This window comes from Mustela putorius, unplaced genomic scaffold, assembly GCF_011764305.1.
Source record: "Mustela putorius furo isolate JIRA1106 unplaced genomic scaffold, ASM1176430v1.1 tig00003834_pilon_pilon_pilon, whole genome shotgun sequence".
Taxonomy (NCBI): Eukaryota; Metazoa; Chordata; class Mammalia; order Carnivora; family Mustelidae; genus Mustela; species Mustela putorius.
The window spans coordinates 46,551,077-46,573,291 of record NW_025421987.1 but is presented as its reverse complement, the minus strand read 5'-3'; the positions used below and the strand labels follow the sequence as shown (position 1 = coordinate 46,573,291).

The 22,215-nt window shown below is 41.8% G+C and overlaps 1 protein-coding gene across 5 annotated transcripts in view; it reads right to left on the bottom strand.

Moving 5' to 3' along the window:
- Nucleotides 1-21,858, bottom strand: part of ZBTB38 (zinc finger and BTB domain containing 38) — a 77,976-nt gene extending 56,118 nt beyond the window's left edge. For 2 of the 5 annotated variants that reach the window (XM_013057283.2, XM_004754505.3), the window contains exons 1-3: nt 21,373-21,858; nt 19,907-19,981; nt 3,448-3,513 (exon numbers count right to left, since the gene is read on the bottom strand). The gene's annotated coding sequence lies outside the window, so the exon portion shown is untranslated. Of the gene's footprint in view, nt 1-2,497; nt 2,862-3,447; nt 3,514-19,906; nt 19,982-21,222; nt 21,288-21,372 lie in introns of those variants that run through there. The other 3 variants (XM_004754504.3, XM_045088448.1, XM_013057282.2) reach the window with 3 other exon arrangements.
- Between the last annotated feature and the right edge of the window lie 357 nt (nt 21,859-22,215).

Below are 22,215 nucleotides of genomic sequence, written 5' to 3'. Positions count from 1 at the left end.
GCACATTCTTTCTATCACACCTGCTCTGGCCTGCCCAGTATAACCACCTTAGCCAAAAAGTATAAATGGGTTAAGCACAGCCTTTTAAACAATGAGAAGGGGTAGGTGCCATCTCTGTGATCATCAGGAAGTGTTTCTGGCTAGACTAGGAAATCCCATAATAACTGTAAATGGGTACGTTTGGAAAAGCTTTGTGCCTTGTAAATATTTCTGTGAAATATGAAGGCAAAGCATTAAGGCAAAACACAACAAAGTAATAAATAATAATTACTCTTCATTCACTGGTCTATTTATTAGAATGACAGTGTTACAGTACACTTCCCAACGGTCTAATTTGGCTTTCAACCTCCTTGAATTGTGTGTAAAATTCTTTTAGGCAGACAAGAGTACCATAAGTGAATAATGCCACAAAAAAATTATTAGGTATGAAAATCTAAGAGATGATGCAACCATGCTTGAGTTAACAATAAAAGGATCAACATTTTATAAAGAAGAAATACACTGTTGAATCTACTGGGCATTCATTTTTGTGGTAAAACAGTCCCATTGCATCCAACTAATCTCGTGATTAAGATTCAAATAGGTTCAAAATGATTGATTTGTACCGGCCTATCAAAACAGAAGACGTTCTAGTTGTAATCTTTCTGAATAGCAATAGTGTTTTAATCACAAATGCCTGCCTCATTATTTGTTCAAGAGTGAATGACAATTAGCTTGATCCCCTGCAACTGTTAATGCTACTGATACTGAAATAAACAGGCAAGACTGAATCAGGTTTCCGACAATTCCCTTCGGTTTAAGATCTTCTGATTGATGCTACATTCAGAATGTTCTTAGTCATTTTTAGTCACAAACAAGAAGGAAAATGGCCCCCGAACAGAAAAAAAAAAAAAGAAAGAAAGAAAGAAAAAAAGGTGTTCCAGGAGGGATATTTCGTGGCAAGCCCAAAGAACGAAATCACTATGAGATGAATCACGTTCTAATATCATTGAGCCAGAGAAAGACTCCAAACAAAATATTCACGTTGGCCTCCAAACAACACAACAACAGCAGCAACAAACCTTTAGCCCCGAAGAGGTTTGACTTTGCACATGGTGCTTTGGAATATTAGACCAACTGCTAGACTAAAGCAGCTATTTACACAGATGGTCCTGAGTCTCGATGTTCTTCACATCGGAGCAAACCTCATAGAGGATTCAGGTTTGCCAGTATCTTCCTCCGAACATATCTACAAAGACGTTCCCACAAAGGCTCCAGGTGTACTTCTCATTGGGGGGGTGGGCTTGGGCTTGGGTCCTTCTCTACCGAGAGCTCTGAGGTTACCCATGGGGGGATCAGGGAAAACAAGAGCACAAGCATTTTCTGATTCTGAGAATTTCTGAGATGCCTTTTGTTTCACTGGCGCTGGTGAACCAGTGATAATGAAACCACACGTCTGTACACAAACCTTGACCAGCATTCTGGAGCACGTTACAAAGAAAACCTTAATTTTGAAAGTACTGAGCACAAAGGAGGAAGCAAAAAGCTCTCCCTGTGCAAGCTTTCTCTATGAAGGGTAGAAATATGGCTTAATTTTTAAGGCTTGAAGACCGCCTTTAAAAACATCTAAAACCAGTCCAGACTCTCTATGAGAGGGAAAAAGAACTGGACAATTGTCATTAACCATTTGTTTCTTTTTTTAAGACAATCTTTTGCATATCTGTTATACTGCATTTTTAAACAAGATTTGGTTACCAAGGAAACAGGTTCTGGCCCAGTGTTAATTTGAAACTAAAATATATTTCGGAAGTTAAGCTCAAAGGAAAGAACCCATGAAATTATTTTGAAAAGTGCCAGAATTTGGTACTTACAGAGCCACAGCTGTATGGTCTGCAATGAACCATTCTAGGGACTCTTTCTCACTCAGTGAAGCTCTTTATCTTCTAACAGGGCCATCTACATTTAATACTCCCTCCTTCAAAAATTGTAACTCCTCATCTCTCTGAATTATAGATACACAAATAGCATATTTATTCTTGTATATTATCTAAAATTGATTTTGGAAGCATGTAAGTTTTTATTTTCATCTTTCATATAACACGTTTAAAGACCGCTTCTTAAAATTTAAATATTTTAAATGTTTCTTATTAAGCTTGTTTGCGCTCTTTGAAATTATCTCAAGAAACCCATTTATTTTTAGTTTCAAGCTAAAATGGAGCTGAATCAACAGACTTTTCAAAAAAATTCTTTTGTTGTCTAATGGCGCCACACCTATCATATAGATGATTTTTTAAAAAAGGAATCATCTCACTTTTATGGCAGAATCATTTTGTGAGTTTATCAAAGCTATATATTTATATAGTATCTGAATAGGAAAGCCCATCCAATTTAATACCCTCCCTCCAAAAAATTACAGCTGTCTTATTTAATATTTGTTCCAAAAGTCATATTTTAATCCATCTCAAATTCTTGCTGCATGGCTCAAAAAAATCTAGAAAACATGCAAATTTCGACCTACCTGTATGTATCACTTAATGCAGTGCTAGCATGACAAGACACTCAGCCATTTTTATGTAAAGCGATGGAGACCAACTGATTTCTCCGTCTTCTTGCTCACAAGTTTTAGATGCAATTGTCACACACACACAAAAAATCATACGCAGAACAGCTTGAATGTACTGTGATCACGAGAACTGAATTTATCAACAGGAAAACAGGATTGAAAAAAAGAAGTTTCTCATCCAAGGTTTCTCTGAGGCTGCAACCAAGGAGGTGGTGTGCCGAATTTTTTTCCCTTCCTCCTCTGAGAGTTCAAAGCCCGGAGCTGACCACTGCAAAGGCCACTGTCACATTTGCTGAAAATCAAACCACTGATACCAGCACTGAAAATACAAATTTGAGAACCAAGTTGTCTGCACACCATGGAGTACATAAGAGTTAAAAATAGATTCCACCTTGCCTCCTACCTGCATAATAAATATGTAAGTTTCAAGTGTTTAATTTGATATTCACATTAATTAACAATACAACATACATTATTTAAAAGACAGCAAATGCAAGAAGAAAGGAGAGACACCATCTGGTAGCAGAGTTTTGTTGTTGTTTTTGTTTTTAGGGTTTTTTTTTTTTTGGCTTTGTTTAAAAAAAAAAAAAGGTAAAAATCCTATTTTGAACGTGATGAAAAGCAAACATCCAGAGGCAAATGAATCGGAACTGAAAGGTGATGTTGAAATATCTAAGGCTGTAATGAGGCAAAAACAAGTCTTCGCTACCAGATGATATGGCATACCGAGCATTTACATACTCACATCTGAAATACTAGGCAACGTGTAATGAATTCTATACACAGCATGCACACACAGCAAAAGCACGGCTAATCCTGCCTGCCATCTTAGGCTCGCAGAAGCAAGATACGCACTGCATGCAGCACACGAGCACTGGGGAAGGAGGAGGCAAGGGACAGCTCACCTTAAATGCAGTATCTGATTAATGTTGTAAGTGACATTGCATATCAGCCTCAGAGTCTTGGTTCAACTGGGTAGGAGGGAACAAAGAAAAATGTCATCAACTGGTGATGCAAGATGAGCCCAATCACTAAACACTGTTTAGCAAACTCCAAATTCTGCAACCAGACAGTAGAAGGCATTTCATACACTTGAGCAGAGCTGCTGCACAATGAATGTGTCCTTTTGCTTCTGAGAATCAAACAATCCTTTTGCTAACGAAGAAAATAAGCTGGAATGAATACTGTCATATCTTCTTCTTGAAGAAAGCTTTCAATACAGTATGTATCTGGTTGGGAATGCATTTTATAGACTATTAATTTCATAGAATTGCTAACAACAACAACAACAAAAAAAAAACCAAAATAAAAAACTGTTATGCTATTGCAAAGTAAAAAATAATGTTATATAGGGTATAGCTCTTCTAGATTATTTTTCAGATCCTAAGTGATGCCGCCGGCAGGCTTGTAGAAGAATGCATGATCGGGCTGTCTGTATCGGTGCTATAACCTCTAACCACAAGCCGTGTAAATGTATCCTGCTAAATGTATCTGCAGTACAGAATGGCAGATACCTACTCAGTTGCAATTGTATTAGGATGTGAATGAATTTGCTTGAACTTAGAAGCAAATAAAATCAGTGCAGAAAAATAAATTGATGCTAAATTCCTTTGGATGTAGAACTGACCACGGTGAACAAGAAAAGCTATCCTTAGGATACTGACCTAAATAATGTTAAGAATTGCAGCAGCATACTTACCGCGCTTGCTCAGAACATAGAACATGCAAAATGATTTTTCTCCTCCCTCCCTCTCCAAAAGCTATATTGTAAAGTAACAAGGCATTAACAGGAATATCAGAAGGCTGTGTGTATATGCATAGTACATACTACGAAAGAAGAAATGGTGTTGTGCTAAAACGCAATGTTTCTTTGTTTTACTTGGAGGCTTATCTTAGCAGTGCTTGCATTATGACATTGACATCATGGAGGTCAGGGCTGACACTGGGGTGCCATCCGTTTTATGAGTGAAATGTTTTCCGAAAATTAAATTTCATCTACTCAAACACCAAATTTCATGTCTTCTTCAATACCACCTCCCTACCCCCGCTGCTTAAGATTGATGAGATCTAGTTTGGCTCTGTGTAATAAATTGGAATTGCCTTCTGTAGAGAGTCCAATACATAATTGTAGGAATTAATTTTTTTAAACAAAAACCCTCAAGAATTCTTATGCATCCCCTTTCAATACTTCCTATCAGCGCACACACACACACACACACACACACACAATTAAAGCTCAAATTGCAATGAAATGTTTAACATGTGGAACAAAAAATGTGGAAAGAGCCGCTTATTCAGGATTTTGAAGAAATGCCTAATAAGCAAATACTATTTTGCTACAAACCAGTGTCACCATGTCCCTGAAGAGAGGAAAACAGCATAGCTTGCTAGAAAAATTTCCTCCAGAAACTGCCAGCAGGTAAAAAGCAGAAAAGCATTTCATTTACCATGCTGTATAAAACAAGAAGTCTTTTATTTTTAAGGAAATAGAGCAGATTCTTTTCCACTTTCTTCAGCTACAAAGAAACCATACCCACCCCCACCCTTAGATCTTGGATATAAGCCAACATTTTTATAAAATGCTTATGAGCCTGATTTTGAGTATATATCTACGTTTTTCTTCTTATCTCTCCAAAAGTCTTTAATTGCCTTGTTGTATCACTGAATATACTAATGTTAATTAATTTTAACACGTACAAAACGAATTAATATTTTCTGAGGTTGCTAGCTTCCCAGCGCCTCGATCTTCTATAAGGACTGGCTAAAAATAGCCAGGTTAGCAAAAATATTCAATTTCCCCAGGATTTTTTTAAAGGAGAAAATGTATTCAGACATCTGAACTTAGGTACTAGGTTTCATAACCAAATCTTTTGTTTCTAGCTTTTATTCTATTTCCTTTCCCAGAACCCAAGTGATTTCAGCTCAATGTGTGGAAAGCACCAGCCCACCTCTATACCATGTACGTAGTCTCTGGATTGGGTTGTCCAGATAGTCAGTCATACCTGAACCACACCGAATCCTCTTCTCTTTGGAGCACATCTCTCCCCCACAACTACTCCAGAAATAAACGTGGCTCTAACGGAAACAGTAGCTCCTGGTCTAACACCAATGGTGGAACCATCTTCCCCACCCCCCACAACATTGCTCTATGAGCTCTGGTTAGCATTGACAGCAACAGAAAATTAGAATGGAGTGTCCTTAGGCTAATTCCTCCTTTTTACCATGGGGGTCAAAAATCAGAGAGACTATCAAGCTGAATTACAAGGTACCAATTTAATATATGGTCATCTATAAAGCAGGGTCCTTAGAGTGGGGTGAGAGGAGGTTGAAGTGAACACTGAGGCATTTGATGATATTAGTGTCTATTCAGATATTCCCCAGGAAAACATCTGACAATCATGTGAAGATACTCACAAAACATTATCATGCAGGCTAAATACACACTTTATGGAATCAGCACTGACCACATAGAACAAAGTCGCTCCCTCCTCTACCTGGGATAATAAATGACAGTGACAAGGACAGTAAGCCATATCAGGCACTCATGAGATGAGTGAATGGTGTCACGTCCTCACAAGGACAGGGTGGTGAATGTGGTCACATCCCCTCCTGATACTCTTAAACCCGATGCCAGGGAATGCGGTTTCCAAATCTCCCAGTGGGTTCCCTGTCCACTCTCTGTCAAAATGAGCCAAAGAGCCATGTATTGGTTTATTTTGTGATGTTCTAAAAATGCCCAATGAGCAAACTTGGCCCGTTTACCAAACCTGCTTGTGTTAAACAAATTTGAACTGCAGTTGAAAGCATTCAGATAGATGAGCTTGTTTAGGCAGACATTCTCCACTAGTAAATCCTGTTTTGCACTTAAAACACACACACACACACACACCATGCTCATGCCTGAATTACTTAGGCTTTGTCACAACTGCAAGGGGCAAGGGTATGCATTTGCTTATGATTTTTTAAAAAATCGTGTGCTACTCATCAACCTCCTCAGGGCATTATACGCAAACATTAAATTAAAAGACAAATCCCTTTTTCAGGATAAAAATTGCAACCTGTTTCTGCCCCTCTGAGGAGTTAAGTATAAGGAATCTTAAATAATCTGGCAGGAGGAAGCTAGCGAAGGACAGGACAGGATGGAGGCAGCAGTGAGGGGCGTGTCTTTCACTTTGATTAACGCTCCTCCTTGCTCACAGTCTTGTTGTTCTGCCCTCTGAGCTCATTTTATTTTCAGTCCTGTGGGTTAAAGTTAAATTGTATGGCTTATGCAAAGTACATAATTCAAGTATGAACAAAGCTTGGCTCTGTATGTTTAAAAAAAGAGTAAAGTCAGGGCACTGAGTCCCAGAGGAATCCTTGGTTTATAAACATTTGGACTGGTTTGCACATTTCTTTACTCCATTCACTGCATTAAAAATTACAGCTGGCTTCCATTTACACCTAATATGGACATTCTGCAGTTGGGTGTAAAGTTGTTATCAGGTTAGGCCATTCTAATCTAAATTTTTACAAATGAAAAGTTCAGCAAATATAACATTTTTGTTTAAATTCTTAGAATTAGAGATGCCCGGGTGGCTCAGATGGTTAAACATCTGCCTTCAGCTCAGGTCTTGATCTCGGGTCCTAGGATTGAGCCCCACATCGGGCTCCCTGCTCAGCAGGAAGCCTGCTTCCCCACCCTCTCTCTGCCTGCCTCTGCCTATTTGTCATCTCTCTCTGTGTCAAATAAATAAATGAATAAAATCTTTAAATTCTTAGAATTAAGAAGTTTGGAAAATTTTATGAAGTTGTTACCTCTCTCTATAATGAATGTATTTAGCCCTGGAAACAATGTGGTGACTTAATTTATCAATGACTAAAAATGGCTTTGGCTGATATTTTAACTTAAATTTTTTGGAAAGTCCAATGCTATTTCAAACATCTATATCTTGTCTGGAGAGCTAGCGGGGAACTTCTGCTTTCTACCTTGATCAGAGCTAGGTCTATAACAGCTACCATTTATTGAGAACCTACTACATACTCAATATTTTAGCTATATTATATTATTTAATTCCAACCTAATAACCCTTCAAGGTGAGCATTAGTTATCATCCACTTTGAGCAAGGAAATAATTGGGATTTCTGTTTACATAGTACATGGTAGAGTTAGGATTCAAACCTAAGTCTGACCAATTCAAAAGTCTAGATATTTCCACCAATCCTCAAAGGATAAAACCTGTTTCATCCACATTCTGCCCTGATGTAGGAATCTTCTTATTGTGCAAAATCCTGGTAGAGGGGATTCCTCTCCTTGAAGCCAGGCCTAACTGGGTTTACAAGAACCAGGCTCCCAGCTCTGGGCATTGTGGATATCTAGGATGCCACCAACTGGAGACAGGCTGGATAAGATATAAGGTGCAAAAGATAAAAAAAGAGGAGTCGTCCATTGGACCATGTTGAAAAGTTAAGAGTAGAAAGCAGACTAACAACTTGGATCAAAGATTTCTTGTAATTTGGAAATGTTTTATGAGGTGAAAGAAGTGGAAAAGCTTACATTTCCATCTGAGCTTGCATTCTACCAGGTGTGTTTTCCTGGTACAGATGAGGAAGCTGGGACTGAGAGGATCTGGTCATTTGCCCAAGATCACATATTTAATAAGTGAATTTGCCCATTTGCTCTATTATATCTTGTTCCTTTTTATACATAATATATTCACAATTTGTGAGTATATTTGTTATCAGGTTATTAGATTATGCTAATCTAAATTGTCAGTTAAAGAAAAATCAGTGTAACAATCAAGACTTATCTGGTTTCCATTCACAAATAATGTTTTTGGCCTGAATAGATAAACTAAGTTGGTATTACAAGTTCCTTCTCCAACATATATTAAAAACCGACTTTTCAAAAGCCTAAAGTTTGAGTCAGAGGTTTTTCCTCAACCATGGGTAGTGTTTCAAATGTACCATTTTAATGATTAGCTCACTCTGTTAGCATCCATACATTTTGCTCCTAATATCCCTTCCAGCTCTGAACAGTTTGTGATTCTAAAAAATCCAGCCTAGCTTGCTTTTTAGGTCGGTTGGCCAAGAGCTGGACTCCAAGTGTCCTGCCTCCTGGTTACATGGCCAGCTGACTATCTAGCTCATTGGCAGTAATTTTATATGCCAACCAGATGGCTCTCAAACAGGGCTTTCTAATCAGCTCCACTCTGCCCGGGAATATGAGAGGAGGATTAGGTTGCTTGGTGTTCATGAGGCAGTAGAGTGAATGGTTGATGGACGGACAGCACTGAGGAATGTGAACTCTGGGAAGCCTCCAATTCTTAGACATGAGCTGTCTCACTTCTATCCATTGACATCTGTGTAAGAATGGGAAAGGACTGTATTCCTGATGGCAAGGATGAGGCTACAAACCTTCGGGACCACACTGAGGTTACCGTCCAGGAAAGAGCTGGAGGGAGAAAGGAAATGTGAACCATGAGGTTTTTTCAACAGAGAAAAGGTGGTAAGTGACTTACGGCTGCAAGGGAGACTCTGGTGGACCATGTTCTGCCCCACTGTAATCCTACTAGGACTCTCTTCCTGGGAATATCCTCCACACGTCTCACCACCATTTTGATATCACTGCTTTGACTTTAACAACAGAATCATTCCTGATTTTATTTCTCAATACATTTGTAATATAGCACCAAGAAAGCCCTTGTGAGCACATGGAGATCCAGAGCATTCCTGCATCCCTAGTCACACATTCATTTGTGGCCACAACTGCTTGCCACTTGCCAAGGGGAGAGCAAGTAGGACAACAAGGTTTTACGAGATCCTGCATTGGCAAAACACGTATTCAACAAGATGGCGGAGTTTCTTCTTTCTAGAGAGATTGGAAAGTAGGGTGAAAATGGAGGGTGGGATGTGAATCAAAGTGGAGGAGGAAGAATTCTTACAGATTGGTAAAAGCTTCCCCATTTGAGAACAGAATCCTTTCCTGATACCCTTTCATCCTGGGCAGCAAATACTGCAAGGCTCAACCTGGAACAAAATCACTGGCTTTCTCTTTTACTGGATAAATGACACAGCTCAGAGAGGCTATGACAGCTGTGACTGTGGACCTCAGCTCACCAGAGCAGTTTAGCAAACCTCAATGAATCTTCACTTCCTTCGGACAGAAGACAAAAGCAGAATGAGCTTTTGTTGTATTGAATTATCTACCTTCATCGCGTCTCTGGCTTGCTTACTGCAAGATCTGTGTGTCTTTCCCAGCACCTAGAGCACTGTCTGGTGCAGTAAAGAGGGCTCATATGGGTTACTCACCAACCAACACCAAACGGGGAGTCCATTTTCTGCTCCCCCTACTACCAAGGGAATCTTTAGCTTTGTCTCACAATGCCACTTTCTAAAATGGGAGAACTTGCTCCATGTACTAAGGGATGGACCTGGGGCCTGAAAATACCCATGGAAATCTTTCAGGTACTTAAACAATTGTTTATGGAGGGGAAGTTGTCTGGCAAGCAGACTACAGGCTTTGCTTAAATCTGTCCCTCCTACAACAGGGAAAGGGGAGACAGGGATAAGAGAGGTCTGACAGCAACACCACTGCCTCCAAAATGGGCCTCAACATTGTCAAAGCACGTTTCATAGAACTATAGGATGGGGAGGTACTTTGCAGGATGCCACCTCAACCCTTTCTTGGGGGTGAAGAGAATCAGGTTCAAAGACAGTGTTATATCTGAGGACCGCAAGCAACCAGGATAAAAGTCCTAGTCCTTATTTCTAGTATTCTGCTCTTTGTAATGCAATGGACTGGCTCAATCAATAAAAAAAAATTCTAAGATTTCATGAAAATAGATACTTAATAAATGGAATTTATTAATTAATAAAAAATAGAATAATAAATCTATTTTAATAAAAAATAGAATAAGCAAATTAATGAATAGATACCAGGAACAGGGCTTATAACTTGTTTCTCAGTTCCTCTCAGAAGAAAATGTTATAGTATGCTTTAAATTTTTTAAGGTAAACTAAATACAGTTTTAAGCAAAAGAGTAAGTATTGGCCAACATATCACCTGAGACCAAGGGTCACTTGAGAAGTATCAGAGGAGGAGGCTTGATTGCTATTTAAGTCAATCAGATTAAGTTTAGACAGCTGAAGTGCCCTTATTCTATTTGGTTTGCAAAAAGAAATCTCATGAGTTAGCATGAACAGCTAAAAATAAGTTGCAGGTTTCATTTTCCGTTGTTCAGTATGGTTTTGAAACCAAAAGGTGCAAAGCTAGGAGATTCACCAACGCCTACCGAAGATCAACAGTTCAAACTGTCACCTTTCTAGCACTTTGTCTTGATCTATAGACCCCCGCCAGGCCAAGAATGGTGCACCTATGTCCTTTCTCACTGTGGTCCCTTGAGATGAGCCCCCTTTAAAAACACATGGCAGGGGGCGCCTGGGTGGCTCAGTGGGTTAAGCCGCTGCCTTCGGCTCAGGTCATGGTCTCAGGGTCCTGGGATCGAGTCCTGCATGGGGCTCTCTGCTTGGCAGGGAGCCTGCTTCCTCCTCTCTCTCTCTGCCTGCCTCTCCAACTACTTGTGGTTTCTCTCTGTCAAATAAATAAATAAAATCTTAAAAAAAAACCAAACACATGGCAGGAAACTGGGGGCTGAGGCCAGTCCTGAGGGATAGTGGCTTATGTATGAGTGTCTTGTCATATCCGGACAGGATGCCACGTAATCGGCCCCGTATGCTCAGCTTCCATCTTCGGTGATGCTGGGGACCCCTCCCGTAAAGCAAAGGAGTAAATAATGCTAGAATTTCATGAAGATGGGGTCCTTAAGGTTGTGAGCATGGAGGACCCCTTGACCTAAATGCCCATGGCCTTGTACAGTTCCATACTTGCAAACCCAAGCGGCTCACCATAAATTTAATTTCAAAACCATCCTTCCCACTGCCCAATCCGACAAAAAGGTGTTCGACAGAGGTGTAAATGCTTCAAAGGGAAGGCAGCCCTCTCCCACAGCAGCATTCAGCTGTGGCACAAGGCTCGGGAGAGCAGTGCGGCTGTAAGCAACCCCTCAGCTGAATTAGATCGAAAGGGGGCAAGGAAGGGTTAATCTCCTTCTATTAGAGGAGAGGCCATTTGGCAAAGGTGAAGAGAGTAATCTGTATGAAGAGCAGAGAAGACAAAGAGCCATTCCAGAAAAGAAATCACTGTGTAGGGGAGAGAAGGATGATTTGTCCTAGATTTTCACCATGAAAATCTGAGTCTTTACCTCGCTTTGAAGTTACAAGTCTCAGAAAGGAGAAAGGGGACATATTCACAGTTAGTACTGGAAAACTAGTAGATGGAATAGTTTGATTCCATCTGAGGTGGGCTGTCTCTGAAAAGCAGAGGTCAAGGCCGTAGAAGCCTACTCATAAATTAGAAAAGTGGCAAAATAAACAATAGGAGTTGCTCATAAAAGAGAGATTGGTGGCTAAATCCCCCTTTCTTGGGGGTGAGGGAACACTCCCCCCTTTTTGTTAAACTTAAAAAAAGTTTTTAGAAGTTGTTTTTAATGACATTTTTTTAAATAGTTTAAGGGTCACAAAAAGTTGCAAAAATATGATAGTAACTATGTAACTTCATCCAGCTCCCCCTAATGAGAATATCTTAAACTAGTCTATATAGTACCTTGTCTAAAGCGAGAAACTGACATTGGTGCAATATTATTAATTCAGATATGGACCTTATTTGGGTTTCATCTGTTTTTACCTGCTCTGTGTGTGTGTGTGAAGTTCTATGAAATCTTATCACATGCATAGATCGGAGCAGCCATCAACACAACCAAGATCGAGAACTATGCCGTACCTACACAGAAATCTTACGCTAACCCTCTTGAGTCACATCTTCCTCCAGCACTAACTTCTGGGACTGATCTATTCTCAATCACTATAGTTTTGTCTCTTTGAGAATGTTATAAGTGAAATCATATAGTATGTAACCCTTTGAGACTGGCTTTCTTTCCCCCAGCATAGTGCCTTTAGATCCATTCAAGTTGTACGTAAAGAATATGTCCCCTTCTATTACTGAGTAGAATTCCATGGTACGGGTGTACCACGGTTTTGTTATCCAGTCTCCCCGTAAGGGACATCTGGCTGGATTCCTGGTTTAAGCTATTAGAAATAAAACTACTATGAATATTGATATATGGTCTCTTGTATAAGTTTTCATTTCTCTTGTGTAAACACTCAGGAGTGGGACTGTATGGTAAATGCATGTCACACTCTTTTCCTGAATGTCTGCACCATTTCTGTTCCCACCAGTGGTGCAGAAACAATCCCATTTCTCCAAATCCTTGCCAGCATATGGGTACATCAGTATATGTCATTTTAGCCATTCTGATAGATGTGTAGGGATTCCTTCTGCTGGTCCAGTCAAGATGGCGGTCAAGTCGGGGGGAGGGTGGCTTCAGAGTTTGGGTGTTGAGGCTTCAGATATCCCTCACTGTTCCAGCTTTCCTAATACTTGTCTACTTGTCTGAAAATACTTGTCTGACATTTCAGTGGTGGAAAATGGGGCTCTTCCTATTGGGTGAGCCTTTAGGTTGGTCTAGTTGCTCCTGACTAGAATAATGGGACATCATTGTCTGGGAATGCTGAACTTCTTTGAGGCAGTACCTCTTGGCCCAACAGGAAGACTTGGTACCAACATCACTCTCCCAAGAAGTGATATGAAAGCCATGATATGACAGCCATGGAGCAGAGAGACAGAACTTGCCTGGGCCAGGGTTGTCCAGCAGCCTTGGCCAGAGGCTGTGTGAATGCTTTTTATTCCTAAAGTTAGCTACTCATTAGCAAGGGGTGTGGGGAGTGGACATGGAGTCAGCATAGACAGGGAAGGATGGGATCTCCAGTGGCATGTTGTCAGATCACAGGCCGCACTGAACACATTCTGCCCTTGGACTTCCTACTCTGTGTATCACCTATGTTTCAACAGCAGCATGTGGGCACCTTGTCTGGATGTCACAGAACTCCAGCATCTACCTCCTGAGGGTTTATCTGGAGGCACTGCTATCACCACCACATTGACCTTCTTGGCTAGGGATCCAGGTCTTGCCAGTAATTAGAACTCAGTATCAGGAGGTGCCTCGGCCAAGGAATTTGTAAAGGATGCCAGGGAGAAGGGCTTTGCGTAGAGTCAACATCCTATTGATGACTTGAGCTGCCTCATCCATGTCTGGGAAGTCACCCTCCATCTGCTGTACCCCTCATTAAAGGAAGGTTGTCGAGCTTCCCAGAATCCATACTCATCCTGATCCTGGCTCTATGAGTTTGGACCAGAAGGCCAAAAATCAGGAGAGCAGTGATCCTATGTGGGAACAGCCAAGAGATAATGAAGACTCTGCCCAGAAGCAGTGAAGCTTAGTGATCACAGGCAAATTCCCGGGCACCCAGTATGAATAAAGGGTGCAGCAGAGGTGTTCCTTCAGGGGCTGGCTCTTGCCCTTCACCTGGTGCTGTCACAGGAGGGAGATATGTGTTTGGGCATGGAGGAATCCAAATGGTGATTTCTAGAGCCCGCACAGGAACTAGGGACCAACAGGAGCTAAGCAGTTTGTGAAGGCTGAACTTGAAACAAATGATGTAAGGGAGGCCCTCAGAAGCTAGGCTGGTGCAATGAGAAAAGGCAGCCCTATGTCATCAGGGGACACATAGGTGTAGTTGGATCGGCTTGTGCAGTTACTCACACAAGATGAAAGGTCAGACTTCCTCTTAGAAGGCGATCAAAGAAAACTAAATTTGGTTGTTGTTTGTTTACTATGTTCTCTGTTGTAACAGAATTTTCCCAGTTTCCCAATTGCAGGGGCCTCTCCTTGGATCCACCGCCCCTCCTTCGGCCAGATGCTCCTACTTACCTGCTGTCAGAAGGCAGCCCAATGCACAGAACCTCTCCGATTTCAAGAGGCAGGTGCAGCTCAGGGCAGGCACCTCCTCAGACTATAAAGTTATGTAATGGGACTCCATCCTTGAGGCTGAATTTTGCAGCTCCCCCTCAAGATCTGGCTTTGTCTTTTTTTTCCAGCTCATGCCAGCCTTGACCAAAATCTGATCACAATGTGGGTCTCTTTTCTCCTGCCTTCTGACTCTGGACCCCCTGCCCCTACTCTGCTCTTATGCCTGGATCTGTGTGGCTACCCTATGTCCTCCTCTGTCCAGCATTAATGTTCCCACCTCAGGGTTTAGGGCACATGGTGATCTGGTTTTGTCAGGCAACCAGGCAACCCTGCTGGGGTCTGGGCTGCCCACACATGTCCTGAGATATGGCCCTGCTTCTGATAAGGCAGATAAAAGTTTCCCGGCTGAGGCTTGAGCCTCACCTAAGGAGTCTGTCTTCTCGCTGGTGCCTTGTCTCTGCTGCCACAAGACTGGGTGGCTCTGGGCCCTTTGTCTACCCAAGTTCTAGTTTTACTTCTGCCACTAAATCTCTGAGTACCACCTGGAAGTAAATGAACCATTCTGGGTCTCAGTTGTTTCATATTTACAGTAAGGGTTCCTGATTCCTTAGCTGACAATCTTTCAACTATACCATACCACGATTAAGGAAAAATCTAAAATTCGGAGGCCAAATAAAAGCCTTTAAGTTAAATTCTGGCTTAGCTATACTATCTCAGGGTTCCCAGTTTGTGGAAATGAGTGTTTATTGAATTGAATGCGATGTATCCACAGTTCTCTGGCTTTAACGTGCATAAGGATTAGGAGGGTATGTTAAAAAGCATAATCTTAGGCTCCCTCCTCAGAGCTTCTGATGCCACTGGGGTCTAGAAGTATGAGTTTTAACATGAGAAACTAAAGGGGACTTAGATTTTGAAATAGACACTGGTGTCTTTCAGGAGGCTAATTTACCAGTGTGCATTAGGAACCTCAAAACCAAGTCATTTGATCTCCTGATTTAATTCTAGGAATTTCCCCTAAGATGTGCACAAAGATTTATCTACAAGAATGTGTACAGACTGATAACAGCAGAGCACTGAAGACAATAAAAATGGCCATCCAAAAAAATGGATAAATTAAGACAGATCAGTGCAATGGAAATGCAGCCATTAAAAATCAAATTTTCATAGGCCACTTAGTGACTTGGAAAAATGTTTACAACATAATTGTAAGTAGGGTGAGAAAAAGCATGTAAAATACAAAAACACAATGTCAAATAATTCATGTGTATGTGTATATATATACATATATGGATGTATATATATACATGAAAAATTGGAAATAAATGGATCAAAATGTTAATACAGAATTGTTGCTTGGTTGTTGGATTATAGGAGACTGTTGTTTTCTCCTTGATATTTTTCTGTATTTTCCAGATCTTGTACAGTAGGTATTTAGGACTCTTTACATCTGAAACACAATGATAAATATTTTAAAAGAAACAAAAAAGGAATTTGCCTCATGTAGAGTGAAAGGGAGGGAAGAGTGGCATTTTAGAAGGAGTATGGTTCAGACTCAGTCTGGTACCTGGGGTGAATTTTAAGCTACAGTCTCTTTTGTGAAATACCTTGGTATAGTTGATGCCAAGGAATCTGGGTCAGTGAGAAAGTCTTTTCACTAGATACTACCTTCCCACTACATCCAAAGCTAACAGACTATAGGATCTGGGACACAGAGGGGAGCTCACAGTTGAAAGCACGCCTTCTTTCCTGCTCTTCGGTTGAACTCATGCTTGTTGACTCTGTGTGTAATCCCCCGCCCCATAACACCAAGCAGACGGCTGCCCTCAGGATTAGGGGTTTTTGGGCAGGCAATGGACTCCACTCTCATTTGGGAGACACTACCCGAGCACAATGCTTCTGTGGACTGGTTTCAAGGCCTCCTTTGGCCAATGCACTGGGAGCCCCCTAGAATGCCAGGAAACACTGTTTTTGCTTTTGGATTTTTGGTGTTTTTTTTGTTTTTTGGCAGAGAGATGCCTCAAACCCATCCTCTCTCACAGACTTCAGTGACTGCCATTTCCCCCCACCCCTCAGGGTCAAACCTCTCTCAGAATAAAATTAGAATCCTCTCAGTTAGACTTCTGGCCTACAGTTAAACCTTTCAGATGACCTTGAAAATTTTATACCACATGCTGTGGCTAGTTAGGGAATGGTACTAAGGACCTCAGAGGAAAGTCAATTTAGAAAGACAAAAAAAAAAAAAAAAAAATTGGGGTGCCTGGGTGGTTCAGTGGGGTAAGTGACTGCCTTCAGCTCAGGTCATGATCCCAGGGTCCTGGGATTGAGCCCCAAGTCAGGTTCCCTGGAGTCAGGCTCCCTCTCCCCTGCTGTGCTCTCCCTGCTTTGCTCTCCTCCACTTGTGTTCTCTTTCTCTCTCAAATAAATAAATAAAATCTTAAAAAAAAAAAAAGAGAGAGAGAGAGACAAAACATTTAATGATGATGAGACTTAAAATATTAATACCACTATCAAAAGCTAAAACACCAATGCTGACTCTAATTATAATTATTTTCATCAACGCCTTGACTTGCCATACATTGTTCTAAGTTGCCCAAACCATTTCACATATAATACTTTATTTATCCTGACAGAATCTCAGTTTTACATCCTTTAAAAATACCATTTTGGAGGCGGGAGGAAGCTTTCAAGTTCTGATGAAAAGCAGAGGCTTCTTGAGTTAAAAACAAAACCATGAAGTCTTCAAGTGTGGTGTTTTCCAGCTTCGTTCTTGACAAGAAATCGGGGGATTTCAGCAAGAGAAATCACAAGGCCCTATTACCATGAATTCTTTGCTTTGATGAATATGACGTGGCCTTGTTGCAAAACCCTCTAAAGGGAGTAAGAGAACATTCATAAATGCTGACCCAGAGTAAGAAGGGGGCTTATACTTCTGTACTATGAAAAGAATAAAATCCCTGGGATAAAAAACAACCAACGGGTCTAGGCACTGCCTTCGTCAGCCTGCTGGGCTCAGTTCATGTCTGCATGTCACAGATAACAGGTCCAGGCTAAGCTCTTTAGGTGACCTAAGCTCCTAAAAGAATATGGTGCCCCAAATTTTAACTATACCTCACATACAGAATTAAAAATTTTTTAAATCATAAAATATAAGCTTAAAGTTAAGGAAGCTCCAGAAAAGTCAAATTTTCCCCATATGTCTACTTTGACACTTTATTGAAAATGTTGAAGATCAAAATATTTACAAAGTGTATACTTGTTACCCCTGCCTTGTTGGTGTGTCTGTGAGGTCACCCAGCATGCTGTACCAACTCTGTGGAGGAATCGGGCTGACATACTGAAATTCTGATTTGGCAATTCCACATCCCTTCTTGTTGTGCTATCAACGTAGCTAGTCATCAGAAATCAGGAGGTTGATGCCAGCCTACCGCCTCCACACACATATTCATATGTCAATTCCTGCATACTTAGTGCTTTGAGGAGTCATTATCACATGGTAGTTGAAATTAACAAACTGTGACTACCAAGTCTCTGAAGAGAAAGGACCCCATCACCTTTCCCCCTCAACTATGGCCTTTGGCCTTGTCCTTCCTGGCAGACTCTGTTAGACTGGGACATTGGGCAACAGATTGTCCCCACTTGGCTCTAGCTTTTGAAAACTAGCACTTGTCAACCTACTCCTCTGGCTGCACGCTAAGAGGCTCTGTATTCCCCCATTCAACTTGCTCCTCTCTTTAGCTTCCTCTACTGGTTACTCTGCCCAGGGCCCTCACATCAGGAGGGCCCTGGGCAGAGGCAAGGCAGCAGTAACAAAAGACTAGGCCAGGCACCAGGATCCCGGAGAGCCTGAAAGGCTGTGTCATATTGGCCAATAGCTGGCCTTCCCACACAATGGGCAACATGTGTTCTCCAGGGTATGGGTGTGGGTGCCAGAAATGTCAAGTCCAGGGGCAAAATTCAATCAAAAACCAGTGTCTATCCAGATATCAACAATAAGACTAGAGAACTAGCTTAGGCAAAGACTGTAGTCCATTTTCATATACATGCTGCTGAAGCAAGCACATGTAGTCCATTTTTACTGGAAGTTTTTATGATGTCTGAGGGGCATCATAAGGCACCCAACATATGGTTTCTGGTATTTACCAGCAGGGGAATTCTCTGCTAAGACCAACAATGGCAAAAAGGCTACATAAAGTATAAAATTAGTTCAGAGTTCTCCAAACAGGGGTTATGGCCTTACTCATTATTTCAGTATGTTTTGAAACTTTTCTTAAGAAGAAAAAGCTAGAATTATGTATCAAAGCCTTATGGTTGCACTAATCTCTCCAGTCTGAGCCTTTTAAATCTACTTTTAAATGTTTCTCTAATAACTTGGTGTGAAGATCCCATCTTAGTCAGGGATTCCACCTCCCCCACACCACCCATACTCACAAGATTAAAAAGCATCCCAAACCTGGAGTAGATCAGGCAGGGTAGCATCTGAAAGCTCCCAGGAGCAGACAGAATCATGAGCTAAAGAAACCACGAGATTTCCAATAGGCTACCAGAGCTCAAAGCTGGGGGGACAGAATTCATCCAATTAGCATGACTAGACCCTAAACCAGGAAACAAAACCAAAATGTTCCTAGACCAAGAGGACCCTGGAGGGGAAAACAAGGGAAAGAATGTCCTTCTTCATATACCAGCCACTGGCAGTATGGTAGAGCTCATATAAAGGTTCAGGGTTGGAAAGAACAGAAGGGTCTTGAAAAATCTCACTCACTGCTCCTTACCGAAACAGCCAGATGTTACTGAAGAGAGATGGTCAGGGAATACTAAATATCTGATTAAATTTTTGCTTCTCTCATTGATTCATTCTGCCCTCTTACCCTTGAGCATCTCTCAGTTCTTTATCATGCTGTGCCAGAGAGGACTACCTCATACCCAGAAACTCCCCAGAGCCATTACTGGGAAGTGCCTGCCTCCCTGGGGACTACATTTCCCAGAATGCTTTGCAGTTAAACATGATCATGTGACTGAGTTTTAGTCAAGCTGATGTCAGTACAAGTGTTGTACATCCCTTCGAGGCATGGCCTGTGATAATCTTCCATGTGCAATTTTCACACACTTCTTCTCTTCCACTGGGGAGTAGAGCAGTCCCAGTGACCTTGAAAACCACACGCTGCAGAAGGTGGAACCTCTCTCAATCTGTAGCTCTGAAGGAATGTGTGAGAGTTGACCCACTACACCCTGTTACATAAGCAAGAAATAAACTTCTGTTGTGTTTGAGCCTGAATACATTTTTCAGTCCATTACGGCAATTAGCTTATCCTAATTCTTACATGTCCTTTTGGATACTGCTGCTTTTCATGTGTGCAGAAGTTACCATGCCTTCTCCCCCTCCTTAAATTTTACTGTAAACCAAGAGAATAGAATTGGTAAACTTAAATTTAAGCAGCCATTAGGAGCGAATGACACTCACCAAATCAGTGGTCCCAGCATTCAGATCTTAAAGCCAGAAGAGCAGAAATTCAGCAGAGTCTCACTTCAAGACAACCTGATATATTAAAATAGAACAAAAAATAAATGTAAGATGTACAAACACATTAGAATTATAAAACAAATACATAGTTACTTTCTAAATGTGTTGTTAGGTTACAATGGAATTTGCCACTGTTTTCCAGTAAATGACAAACTTCCCTATTGTCTTTAAAATAAGATTTCTTTACTACATCCCCCTCCAATCATTATAAAATAGAATTTGTAAAGAATGATTCTACTCCGCTAAGTAAGTTCTACAAGACGAGGCGCTGACTCAGGGGATGACACTGGAAACTAGGAACACTGGGTATGATTTCTCACCTACGGGCTCTGCAGTTCTTTTTTTTTTTTTTTTTTAATTTTATTTATTTATTTGACAGATAGAGATCACAAGTAGGCGGAGAGGCAGGCAGAGAGGGAGAGAGAGGCGGAAGCAGGCTCCCCGCTGAGCAGAGAACCCAATGCGGGACTCGATCCCGGGACCCCGAGATCATAACCTGAGCCGAAGGCAGTGGCTTAACCCACTGAGCCACCCAGGCGCCCCAAGGGCTCTGCAGTTCTTAGGTACACATTTTAACTTCTCTCTCAGGAACTTAACTTTCCTACTTAGGGACTCTCAGAGCTTGTAAAATTATAGGCTATGTGAAGACTTAAATTTTTTAGGTGATGTTAAAACAGACATCAGAGGTACATTATATCCGTCTTTGTGTTTTAATATCATTCCAGATGCAATGGCACAAGAAGGAATTAAAGTAAGCTCTCTATAAACACGGTGATGAAACAATGGAAGAGCGTGCATATGACAATCAGAGCAACCACAAACACGCTCTGGAAAGGTGGCAGGTTGCGGATGTTTTCTTACCAGGGCTACCATCTTTTACCAGGTTAAGTGCAAAAATACTATTTGACAGCATAGGGCACATATTTGACTAGAACAGGGTTTCTTTTCGTGTCTAATTACCCGGTTTAAGATCCAGGAAGCAAACTGTTCAGAACTCTGAACAAACATTCTGGAAGTCCAAAACAGAGTACTAGGGCGGGAGGAGGAAGAGGAGACAAAACAAGAGGGTTGACTGGGGAAAGAACGACTTGGGCCATTTTCCCCAGGGTTTCAGCCTATACATATGTGTACACACACACACACACACACACACACACAAACACACACACATAGAGATTTTATTATTATTATTATTATTTTGAGAGGAAATGAACTCTTGTCTCGTCCTGTGAGAAGAGAGAGATCAGATAAAATACCTTTGGTGCTGTCTTTGGAAGGTCTCCCAAATGCACCCCATTCCCTCCCGCTGGGCTGGAGCCTGCCAAGCCACAGGTGTCAGGAAACAAGATGGCGCCCCACAGAATAGGGCGCTGAGTGAGGGGGGCCAGGGGTGGGCCTTCACTTACTCAGAGACGCTGGCTCCTCCGAAACCCAGACGTTGCCAGCTCCCTGGGCTCAGGAGTTATAACCGCTTTCTTGCTCTGGGTTCTTCACTTCTTGTTGAGATCAGCTCCACATATTTTTCTGATGATGTCACCCATTCTGACTTCCTACATTTTGAAAGTTGATCTACAAGCAAAACCCTCCATGAGGCTAAAAAAAAAAAAAAAAGAAGAAGAAGAAGAAGAAGAAGAAAAGAAAGGTGTGCTGTGGGGAGATGGAGAGGAGGAGGAGAGAAGCAGTTGCCTCCTTATTTTGAGATTTGCTGCAGCTGCGAGTGCCACTCCCCAGCCAGTTTCCTGGCTGCAGAGGGAGGCCAGTGGCCGGGCGTGGGTGACGTCAGGGCCAGGCCTGAGTCATCGCCAGCGGCCTGGCTGCCCTGCCACTCGGAAGGGGACAAAAGGAACCTTTGATGTCCAGAGGCCCTCCTCTCAGCACACTCGCCTGTACGGAGCAGCAAGCCAGGAGAACATTCCTGCTGTCTCCCCACCCCCAGCCGCCCTTCCTACTTCCGGAACAGTCCCAGGCAGATTCAGCAAGGCCGCCCCAAGGGACATCACCCTTCTGCATAGCAGAGGCCTGGTCACTCTCTGTCAAAGAGAGAAGCAGAAGAGAGTGTTTCTCTGGGGATTTCTCACCTCTCCCTCTGGAATCCCCCTTTTTCTTTGTGGTGCTGCCTTAACCAAGGAGGAGAGGTGGTATAAAAAGTCATGTGGAAAGGCAGAAGGTGCTCTCGCCACATTCCCAGGGCAATGCCCAGTGGTCAGTGCCTTTGTGTAATGGCCCTGGGCCTCAGCTTCTTGCTCTCT